Below are 11,223 nucleotides of genomic sequence, written 5' to 3' on the forward strand. Positions count from 1 at the left end.
TGTTTCTAAGTGTGTGGTGTTTACTTGTGAATTTCTGACAATTCCATAGACATTGTGAAGAATCATTGTGAACACTCCTATTACACTAGATCTGTGATCAATCACTGTTTTCATTTACTTACATGTACATTTCTTGAGAATTTATTTATTCACCCACTTCCACACTTTTCACTTAAACATTTGTGAAAATACTTTTTGTGTAGTACAGAAATAATCTAGACATAGCCTTTGCTCTCAGTATGATGCAGTTTTCAGTATAGCAAAGGTACAATAAATGCACAAAACAAGTTAAGTACACATTAAAACGTGAATCTAGAAATGGACGGACTGAGATGAAGATGATCTAGATTGAGTAGAAAGTTTAAACTGAGAGAGTCCCATTGTTAGTTTTGATATGTATTTTGAAGTTTCCTCAGCCTTTGCCTCACAGAATTCAAAGAGCAGCAGGTTCCTAGTTCTTAGGTAAATTTTCTTTATATTTGGCTTAGAAGTCTTATTTTGACCCCAAACCTACTGGATTTAGTAAGAAAAAGATTGGAGCTGTGGGAGAAGGAAATAAGGTGGGTAACAGTTAAGAAGACAAGGATGTCTTAGCTGTTTGTACAGCACAAATGAAATAAAGAAGAAATCACACTCGATTAACGTCATCTGCTCAAGGGACTTACCTTCGTTCTGTGCAAGCAAGGTTTCTGTGGTGAGACATTAATGTGCTCTACTTCCTCTTTCAACATTATTTTTTTCAGTTATCAGCAGGATATGTGCTTGCTGCCCAGAGTTGTACTTTTTTACTCTCATCTCTTTGCAAATATACAAGACTCTTTATCCCAGCTCAGCATCAGGGTAAGTTCTAGCCCAGCATCTGTAACTTTGTGGTTCTGTTTGGGAGGATTGGTGGAGAAAGGAAGATCAGGACTGGGGCAGATGTGAAGGCAGTGGTTTGAATAAAATGGTCTTTGGTTTCCCATCTTAGGATTTTTACAGAGGGAAGAAATGTGATTGCCTCTCATTCTAGTCAGAGTTCTAAGTGAAGTATAATGTGATCAGCCTCCACTGTTACAATAGAATTGCAGGATGTGATGTAGCTCACTGCTTTCTAAAGGGGCTTTCTATACAGTTGACAAGGAGTAGTGGATGCCACAGAAGGTAAGTACAGGGTTGCATTTACTCTCATTTGGAACAATTTGACATACTTAGCCAATAAAAGAGGATTTGAACTTGTGATATGTGTAATTTATCTAGCTACATACAAAAAAAAACAAACAAACCTAGGTTTGAGCTCTTAATGGTAATCTTAGCTTACAGAGATACTGGGACAAATAGTATTTTTCTCTAGCATGAAGGAAGAATGTCTGATGATTTATTTTGGAGGTAAAAGGTCTATACAGATAAAGCTCCCTTATGATACAACCAAATTATCTGAGACAGTGAGATAGAAGCCACTTAAGAACATTCAGGTAATTAGTGGCAGAACTACAGCTATGAATTGAGTCTTAAAAGACATGCTCGTTTTTCCTTGCAGAAGACTCTGCATTTCAGAAGTAGTATAAAACTACCTATGACCCTTTTGATTGTTAGAGTTTGTTCAGAGGTATTCCTCGATTCTTTAACAGTCACTGTTGTTCTAACTTTAATACTTCGAGATAGCAGAGTTCAAATATGAGACACTTATCTTTTCAGTGGATGCACTTTAGAGTGGAGCTAGCAGTAGTGAGTCAAAAAACCAGCTTCTCTAGGGAGTTCTTCATGGCAGACTGTGCTTAGAATTAGTCTACATACAATGATGCTGACTTTGCTCGGCTTCTCAAGAGAAAAGAGTCTCAATTTTTAGAATTTTTCAAGTGGGGATATTTTTGTTTTGCTTGTTTAAATAAGTGCAGGGAGTCATTGTTATATTTACTAATTAGAGAATTTATGCAAAACTAAAATACAGGATACATGGTTGAGTGATATGCAAATATACTTAGGGTTTCTAATTATCTAAACTATACGGATTAAGTAGGCCATAAATTTAGGACAGTTGCTTTTTATAATCTTTTTTGCTGAATCCATTCCCTTCTTTGGCAAACACAGTTCTTTTTAGGGCCTAATTGAAAAAGTTGTTCAGTTCAAACTGTATGGACTATTAAATCCAAGTAGTGGAGGAGCAAAGAACTCCAAGTGAATAAGCACAGTTTAGGGGGAAGTTTTGTGGTGGTACTTGGTGGCTGTGTTTGAGATAAATAACTTGGGATCCTATGATGCTCTTGCCATGGTTCTAACAAAGAACACAGATATGTTTGCTGTGAAACTACAGTATGGACAATTTTCCACAATCAGGGCAATGGTTGGGTGGGGAGTTCTACAGTGTATTTTAGTTAAGTTATCCCAAAAGTTTAATTGAGGTTCAGATCAGGATTTTAAAAACATTAGTTCTTTCAAGAAACAAAAAATTAAAGAAAGGTTGCTGTTGTAAGGACTTAGAACAATCCACCCACTGCATTATTACTTTGTAAATATAGTGTATGTTGTCACCAAGAAGAACGTGGACATATGTTCCTTCAGAACTTTTTTAGAATAGTTGATTTTGCTTTTTTTCCCCCCACACGTCTCTGGTTCTTTCTCTTTTTCATTTTTTTTCTAAGATAACTACCCCTACTATCAAGGAAAATAGAAGTAATTTTGATATACTTGTTTGCTAAGCTGTGCTGGTTTCTTTTTATTTATTTATCTATCTATCTATTTATTTATTTATTTATTTATTATTATTTTCTTTATCTACATTTCAAATGCTATCCCGAAAGTTCCCTATACCCCCCCTTCTCCCCTCCCCACCCACTCCCACTTCTTGGCCTTGGCATTCCCCTGTGCTGGGTCATATAAAGTTTGCAAGACCAAGGGGCCTCTCTTCCCAGTGATGGCCAATTAGGCCATCTTCTGCTACATATCCTGGGTCATATAAAGTTTGCAAGACCAAGAGGCCTCTATTCCCAGTGATGACCTATTAGGCCATCTTCTGCTACATATGCAGCTAGAGACACAAGCTCAGGGGGTACTGGTTAGTTCATACTGTTGTTCCACTTACAGGGTTGCAGCCCCCTTCAGCTCCTTGGGTACTTTCTCTAGCTCCTCCATTGGGGACCCTGTGTTCCATCCAATAGCTGGCTGTAATGTGCTGGTTTCTTAATGACAAGAGCTTATAAAGAGAAGCAGAGCTGAGAGGATGAGGATGAGAGGATGAGGAGCCATGAAGCTCATACTTAGGGAATGAATAGAGCTTCAATACAGAGCGGACTTTCTATACTGAGCCCATTGCTTAACAGTTTTGGGAAGTGGTATTACTTATTTGAGTGCTAGTATCCTCATGTTTCAATTAAACAATTCACTAAGACTATCATTTGTAATTATCATTCAACAATGATTTTTGATAATTACATACACACATCTATAATGCTCTAAGTTCATCTGCTCAGCAGGGGTAGTGGCTGCATCAGGAGCTGGCAGTGGCATTAGTGATAGGGGTAGTGCCCATAACAGACAAGGTAAGTTAGAGCTAGAACTGAGTTAAAGACCATTCAATTCATTTTTCTTATTTTAATAATAAAGAAATGAAACAATTGGGCTTATTACAGCACTGTAGAGAACTGGTATTTGACTAGTTGAATCAAAGTTTCTTTGATCCAAGTGGAGTATTTTAAAAATCCCTGTTTTCAGTCTTCCCTATTCTACAAGTCTTGTTCATCCTTCTTTGAAAGACAAAACTAAAGTGTACCAAATTTTCTATCTGCAATCTAATGTGATTTGAGCCCACAGGCAAAACTTCATAAAAATCCCTTATTTTGATATGGCACTACCCTGAAACCTGGTGGGACTACCCTGAGGTCGGGTGGGCAGTCATTTGTTATATATATGAAGCAAATATAGATAAAAATACTACAACTATACCCAAGAAGTGCAGTGTCTTTATATTTAAGGAGAGTATATTCTTTTTTTAAAGTTTCATCTATTTATTTTCTTTTTTTTGAACAAATATGAATATTTTAATCTATATTGAAACCAAGTGAGAGAAAAACTGAAATTATGTAGGAGACAAAAATTATTATGTGTCTAGGTAAATATGGATATGGATAAATAGCAGTAAAAACTCCTTATCATTTTTATACCATTTGAAAATAAAGTAACATATAAACATATTACTTAAAGTATGTGCATTTACATAATGCAGTTTCAAAATAATTCTCTAAAATTATATAATATATAATCTACCAGGTCTCTGCTTGATAATATTTTTTATAGTTTAAGACTTTATTATTGTTTTCTTTATTTACATTTCAAATGCTATCCCAAAAGTTCCCTATACACCCCCCCACCCCTGCTCCCCTACCCACCCACTCCCACTACTTGTCCCAGGCCTTCCCTTGTGCTGGGTCATATAAAGTTTGCAANACCAAGGGGCCTCTTTTCCCAGTGATGGCCGATTAGGCCATCTTCTGCTACATATGCAGCTAGAGACACAAGCTCAGGGGGTACTGGTTAGTTCATATTGTTGTTCCACCTACAGGGTAGCAGTCCCCTTCAGCTCCTTGGGTACTTTCTCTAGCTCCTCCATTGGGGACCCTGTGTTCCATCCAATAGCTGGCTGTGAGCATCCACTTCAGTGTTTTCCAGGCTCTGGGATAACCTCACAAGAGGCTGCTATATCAGGGTCCCTTCAGCAGAATCTTGCTGGCATGTGCATTAGTATCTAGGTTTGGTGGCTGATGATGGGATGGATTCCTGGATGGGGTAGTCTCTGGATAGTGTGGATACTTCATTCCTCCTTAGAGTAAGGAACAAAATGCCCATGAAAGGATACAGGTACAGAGACAAAATTTAGAGCTAAGATGAAAGGAGAGTATATTCTATATAAATCATCTTAAAATATTTTTCTTCCATGCAAAAACTTGTTTAGAAATAGAGAATTTCAACTTTTTCTAGTTTTATGAAGAAATCTTATTACAAGTTAAATTATAATACTTCTCAGATTGGGGGAAATAAAATTAATCTCGCTGAGACTCAATTTCCTGATCTTTTAAAGTTATAATAATGAAACTCTTATTCCTGCAAAAAATTATTGATTTAGATAAGAATAGCATTGGATAACTTACAGGAAACACAAGCACTTGGATTTAGTATTTTACTATGAGTTAAGAACAAATCTCATACCATAATTATATAGATATTCTTGAGTTATCTCTTCATGAAAACTGAATATAGTTATTTAAGGAGGGGAAATGATTTTTTGTATCTATTAAAACCTTGGTCTCAACATTAGTGAATTAAACTCAAAAGCCTGATATAAACACATATTTTGAAGCAAAACTTATTTCTACAAAAATATAGTGCTAAATGATGAAATTTTACTTAAGCATATAAGATTCCTGCTGAAAATAGGAACCTGGAATAATACACTTTTAATTTCTTAAATGTCCTGATTTCTCAGAGCTTAACCTCATTTATCTAAAGAGAAGGAGAGTGAAAGATTATGGATTTTGACTGGGAAAATAGCTCATGTGACAGATTTTCTTGTCAGCTAATGTACACCTACACTATATACTCTTGCTTGCAAAAGTTCCTACACCCTGTCTAGACCATTGTTCAATATGGATAAATTATATATATTGTTCTAAGATGTACAATCTTACTAAAAATAGTGCATTTTGTTAGTGAAATCTGCAAATACAGTAAGACTTGGAAGAAGAGGGAAGCCAAAGTACAGTTCCCCAGTGCTGGAGAAAACTAAGGGCTGAAGTGGGCCCCTGAGACTGGAGGAAACTAGTGACTTCGAAGAGAAAGGATTTTATTATAGAGAGTATACTTAAATTTGATATGTCTTGGATCAGTTAGCATGTTACATCTTAGAGTAGAGTTTAGTGTTGATATTGGAGGGAAATGTCCGTGGAAAAGACAGAAATCGATGAATCTTGACAGAAAGTGCAAATTTCAAAAGCACCAGCGTAAGAAAGAGGTTAATTTTATATCATTTTATAATAAAATTGTTTTTAACATTCGGGGCCTAACCAGTATCTTATCTGACTTATTTTTGAAATTATAATGAGTCTTACTGACTTTAGAGCTTATTCTTTATCACTTCAACTGCTTTAGTAGTCAGAAGGAACAGTTTTATTGTTGACTTAGTCTTTTGTGATCTGGGTACTGAATATAGCATGTCCCACAGATTTCTGACAGGACTGAACTGTTAAACAACCTACCTATACCAAAATGACTTGGATTTTCCGTGCTGTCTTTTAAGACTAATTTGTAGTGTTGCCAGAGGGATTACTCTAAACTTTAAGTATAGTTCTATTAGAATTCTCATTAGTATCGTTTAAAGGATTTTATCTATCTCTAAAATGCTTTCAAAACTTTTTATATGGTACCATCTGCCTTAATCACCTTTCCTTTAAACTAGTTTCTCTTATTCCATACTTTTATAATCTCATACTATTCACCAGTGTTCATAGAATGACTAGTATCCCATTCTAATACCATGGGAATTTTGAAAGTTTCTTCTCCTATATTCTGCTTACCTTCAAAACTGATTCTTGAATTTCCCTTATCCTTTCAACTTCTGACCATTTCTATGCAAGTCTTCTATTTCTACAGAAATATCTTCATTACATCTTTCATGACATGCTTTTAATTTGTATTATTGTGAATTACTTTTATATTCTCTCACATATGACTACAAAGTTCTTTTTAAACGACTTAGTATTTTAAATTTCATGTGCCTGTTTATCTGTACACCACATACACAAGTGCATGTGAGGTCAGAAGAGAGCATTAGATTTCCTGGAACTGAAGTACTGTATGATTGTTAGCCTACATGTGGGTACTGAGAATCAAACTCAGGATGTCTGCAAGAACAAGTGCTCTCATCTGTTCAGCCATCTCTGCAGTTCACTGATATAAACTTCTTGAGAATGTATCAGCCAACTAAATTCTTCTCCAGAATTTGTTATTCAACTCACCTATCCTCAGTAGTTAGCATATATCATATACACATAAAAGTATCTGCTTGCTAGATTAAATTGCAAATTAAGTCTTAGATAAATGTCATTAATAACAATTAATAGCAATTAGTTCATACTGGCATGCTATGGAAGCCTGTATTGAAAAGGTGTGACTAGACTTCAGTTTTGCAAGATTGCTACAGTAGAAATAGAATAGTCAACAATTCAGGCAAACTAGGCTTGACCTTATTTTTTTTTCCCCAACACAATCTTAATTTTTCTCCCCAAGTCTGTCCTTATAGAGACCAATTTGAGAGTAGAAACATCTTGGTTCAACTACCATCTTCACTCAGTTGAGATACTTTATATCCTAGAATTTCATAGAAGCAAGAGAACATGACACAAAGGCCAGTAAGAGGCCTACTTACTAGACTATTGATTTGAGTACTAAAATAAAATAATCCTGTGGCCTTGAGCAAGACCCTAATTTTTTCGTGAATAAATCATCTTGCTAACAAAACCTATGGTATCTGATCTACTTACCTCACAGGTATAAAGATTCCTTATCTCCCATGACCTTCACCTCAATTCATATGATATATTGATTTTTATAGATATTTTAGAGATTTTTTTCAGTGATTTCTCTAAAAGATTCCTCTAGTGAGCTTCAGAGGGATAGTATTTGTGAAGATTCATTGTTTTCCACAAAATTCACCCCAGGACCCATAGGATTGTATTCTGCCTCAAAAGTCCATGGGGGCAGGGAGGTAAATGCAAAGAGTCAATTCTTTTTTAAACTTGATCTCTAAGTGTAAAGAGCTTTGGGATGTAAAGACTCAGTCTTTACATTGCTATTCTGAGTCCCAAAAGCAGATAAGAAAACATTTGCTAATAAAATGAAGCAAGTATACATATCTTTGATAATTTTTATTATGTGAACTGAAAATTTTTTTTGGGGGGGGGGTTAGAGACAGGGTTTCTCTGTGTAGCCCTGGCTGTCCTAGAACTCAGTCTATAAACCAGGCTGTTCTCAAACTCAGAAATCCACCTGCCTCTGCCTCCCAAGTACTGGGATTAAAGGCATGTAACGCCACTTCCCCACTGAACATTTTTTTAAAGCATAAAAAGCCATGGAAATCTTATTTCAAGGACTGTATTTTTAAGCCTCTAAAGACCTGACTTCCCTAAGCAGTAAAGCTTAGGTACTTCATAACCTCAAGATTTTCATTTTTGTAAAATGCTTTGAGTTTAGAGCTTTGAGCCACTTACATACAAAATTTCTTGGAATGCTTAATAGTAACATGGTGATGGATAAAACACTCTTTTATGGTACAAATGAAGTTACTAAAAGGATGACCAGTGTGGTGAGCAAAGAATTAAGTGGGTCTGTACATTTCAAATGCTGATGCTACAAAGATTAAGAATAAAGAACGTGTAATGATAAATAGAATTCACTTGAAAGCTCAAAGCTTCTCTGACATCCAAACCAAGATTAAGAATAGCTAGAAGTATAAAGACATGGAGTGAGGCCACTCTGAATAGTGGGATCAACAGATGCAGAAAAGGGAAGCACACATTCAGGAATGAATCATGAATTTCACATCTCTTAATGAGACAGGAACCAAAAATATGTCTAGGTTAAAGGAGAGCAATATTGGTAATGTTAGTAAAGGGAGCTACCCAGAAATTGAGAGAGCAAGGGAAAAGGAGCTAGAGCGGCACAGACAAAGCTAGAGAAAGAACATTGATAGAGAACAGAACCCAAAACAGAGAAAAATGAGGGGACTTGCTGGATCTTTTTGTCTTAGGAGATTTTTAGATTGCTTTTATTTCTTAAACTTCAGGATGACACAAATTCTTCAGAGCAAGCGTGGTGTTCCTGTTCTAAGTAGTTATATTTCTGTTGAACCAAGAATAAATTCCCCATCTCTTCCCAGCATGGGGATTTTACACTTAATTTTTACTGAGAAGATGAAGGAAACCTCTTACTATTTCCTCTTCTGTTTGGAGAAGAGTTTTGGTAACCCAGATCATGAGAATCTAAATTTGTGACTAATTGTGAATTTCTGAGTTGTATATGTGACAGATTCAGAGGCAAACAAACCCATAATAAAAAAGGTGCCAACTGGCCTTGTGTTTTCTGTTTTGGCAAAACGGAGTTCTGCTATTTAACTCGGGGGGTGTGATGCTCTGTTAACAAGTGAAACTATACTGGCAGAGCAAGCAAAAAAAAAAAAAAACCACCAAAAACAACAAATATCTATGTTTGTTAAGAGCAAAAGTGGAAGTGGGATTTGATTGGACTTGAGGTGTTCTTAGTTCTTGAAATTGTAGTTTGCTGTAGCTCCCTTTGCTCTCTTGGCAGCCTCTGCATTGGTAACAACAAATGACAACAGAAGTGATGTCAGCATTACAATCAACGTGGTTGTTGGGATGAATTCATTTTTACTCAGTTCACCATGGCATAGAGGTTACTCCATGGTAGATGGAAAACAGTGACAGAGCTCATCACCAGTGACCCACATCATTAAGTTAGGTTTTCACTCCTAACATTTCCAGAAGACCACAAGACATAGAATTTGACATATGAGCCAATCAGGGGTATTTCCTTTTGAATACGTGATAATGGTAGATAAGCTAGCACATTTTAAAGTCACACCTAGGTGCAGGGAGGCAAGTGACAAAATACCTCAAGACTTGGAATAACCTTACAAAAGAGTGTGCTTTGTTTTTAACTCTGTGGTGGTTGGAATGACACCCCCTTCCTTAGTCACCAAGACTGGAAGGTTTTGACAAGGATGAGGTGGTATGGCCTTGTTGAGTTAGATATGACCTTGTTGAAGGTGTTGTGTGACTGGGATTGAGCACTGAGATTTCAAAAGCCCATGCAAGGCCCAATATCTGTCTCTGTTTCTGTCTCTGTCTGTCTCCCTTGTTCTCTGTCTGCTGACTATAGATCAGGATATAAGGCTCTCAGCTACTGCTCCAGCTCCATGTTTATTTCCCATTATGATGAGCATTTGCCAATCCTCTAGCATTGCAACCAAACTTCCTATTAAATGGATTTTTAGCAAGAGTGGTCTTGGTAATGGTGTATCTTCACAGGAGAACACTGACTAACACCACCTCCAAATTCACTAAATCTCTCTAAACATTAGTCTCTCCATCTATGTTATATGATGATAACATATATCAATTACTATAATTTGTAATAATAATGAACAAAAATAATTTATACTAGTAAATTATATAGAACATATGGATACTTCTTTTGCTGATCCTGGTCTATAACCTTCATGGTTAAAATATAATTCCCTCCCTTTCACCTTTGAGTATCTCTCTATTCAAAGCCCTCCAAGAACACACTGGATGACTGCATTACTCTTTATGACATATCACCAATGATAGGTCATTAGATTTACATATGAAAGAGAGGAGTAAGCAAAGTGAAGGTACTTGGGTTCCTTTCTTTTGTGGAATTGTCACTGGGCGTTCCGTTATGCTATTCGATCTCTGTTTATTGCAATGGGACTGAAAATGGTATCAGTTGCCATTCATCCACAAAGAAAGAGAACTTAAAACTACAAAACTCCATTGTAGTAAATATATTCAACAGGTAACAGAATAAAAGTAAAAATGTAAGAAGCCACTTCATATGAGAAACAACTTCAGGGCATGTTTGCGTTCTTCCTTATTCTTAGCTTCTATTTCCTATATTATGTATAGGCTTAATGTGTAATTTTCAAAGGGCCCTTTTTTTCTTTTCTAAGTTCCTTTTATTTTTGATTTAAGTTTTATTGCATTATGATGAGAAAAGATACATAATTTCAATTTATCTGAATTTGTTAACATTTAAAAACATATTTTGAGTAAATAGACTTACATCACATTCTTCTTTCCCTTTTGTACCCCAACTCCTCCCAGAGAGTCCCCTTCAAAACCTGCAATACCTTTTGTTCTTTATCATATTGTTTAAAATTTCTAAAATATCGTACCAATAAAATGAATATTATAAAAGTTGTTTGATATAAAACAATAATCAATTGAATAGTCTTATGTAGATGTTTGTCTACAGCAATACTGAAAATATATACATTTTTCTCAATATAAATTTTGAATAACTTCAAATATATTAACTGTATGGTATTTTAAAAACTATTAGTTTTTTCCCCATTATTCTTATTTTCCTCTTTATTACATTTATTTTTTTCAATGTTGCAGGACTTTATTTATTATTATTATTATTATTATTATT

The 11,223-nt window shown here is 35.5% G+C and overlaps 1 protein-coding gene across 2 annotated transcripts in view; it reads left to right on the top strand.

The window, feature by feature from the left end:
* The first annotated feature begins 733 nt into the window (after positions 1-733).
* P2ry10 (P2Y receptor family member 10) overlaps positions 734-11,223 on the top strand; it is a 16,306-nt gene continuing 5,816 nt past the window's right edge. Inside the window, exons 1-2 of one of the 2 annotated variants that reach the window (XM_021188632.1) lie at positions 734-840; positions 971-1,143. The gene's annotated coding sequence lies outside the window, so the exon portion shown is untranslated. The remainder of the gene's footprint in view (positions 841-970; positions 1,144-11,223) is intronic. The other variant, XM_029534493.1, reaches the window with a different exon arrangement.

This window comes from Mus pahari, chromosome X (genome assembly GCF_900095145.1).
Source record: "Mus pahari chromosome X, PAHARI_EIJ_v1.1, whole genome shotgun sequence".
In the NCBI taxonomy this organism is placed as follows: Eukaryota; Metazoa; Chordata; class Mammalia; order Rodentia; family Muridae; genus Mus; species Mus pahari.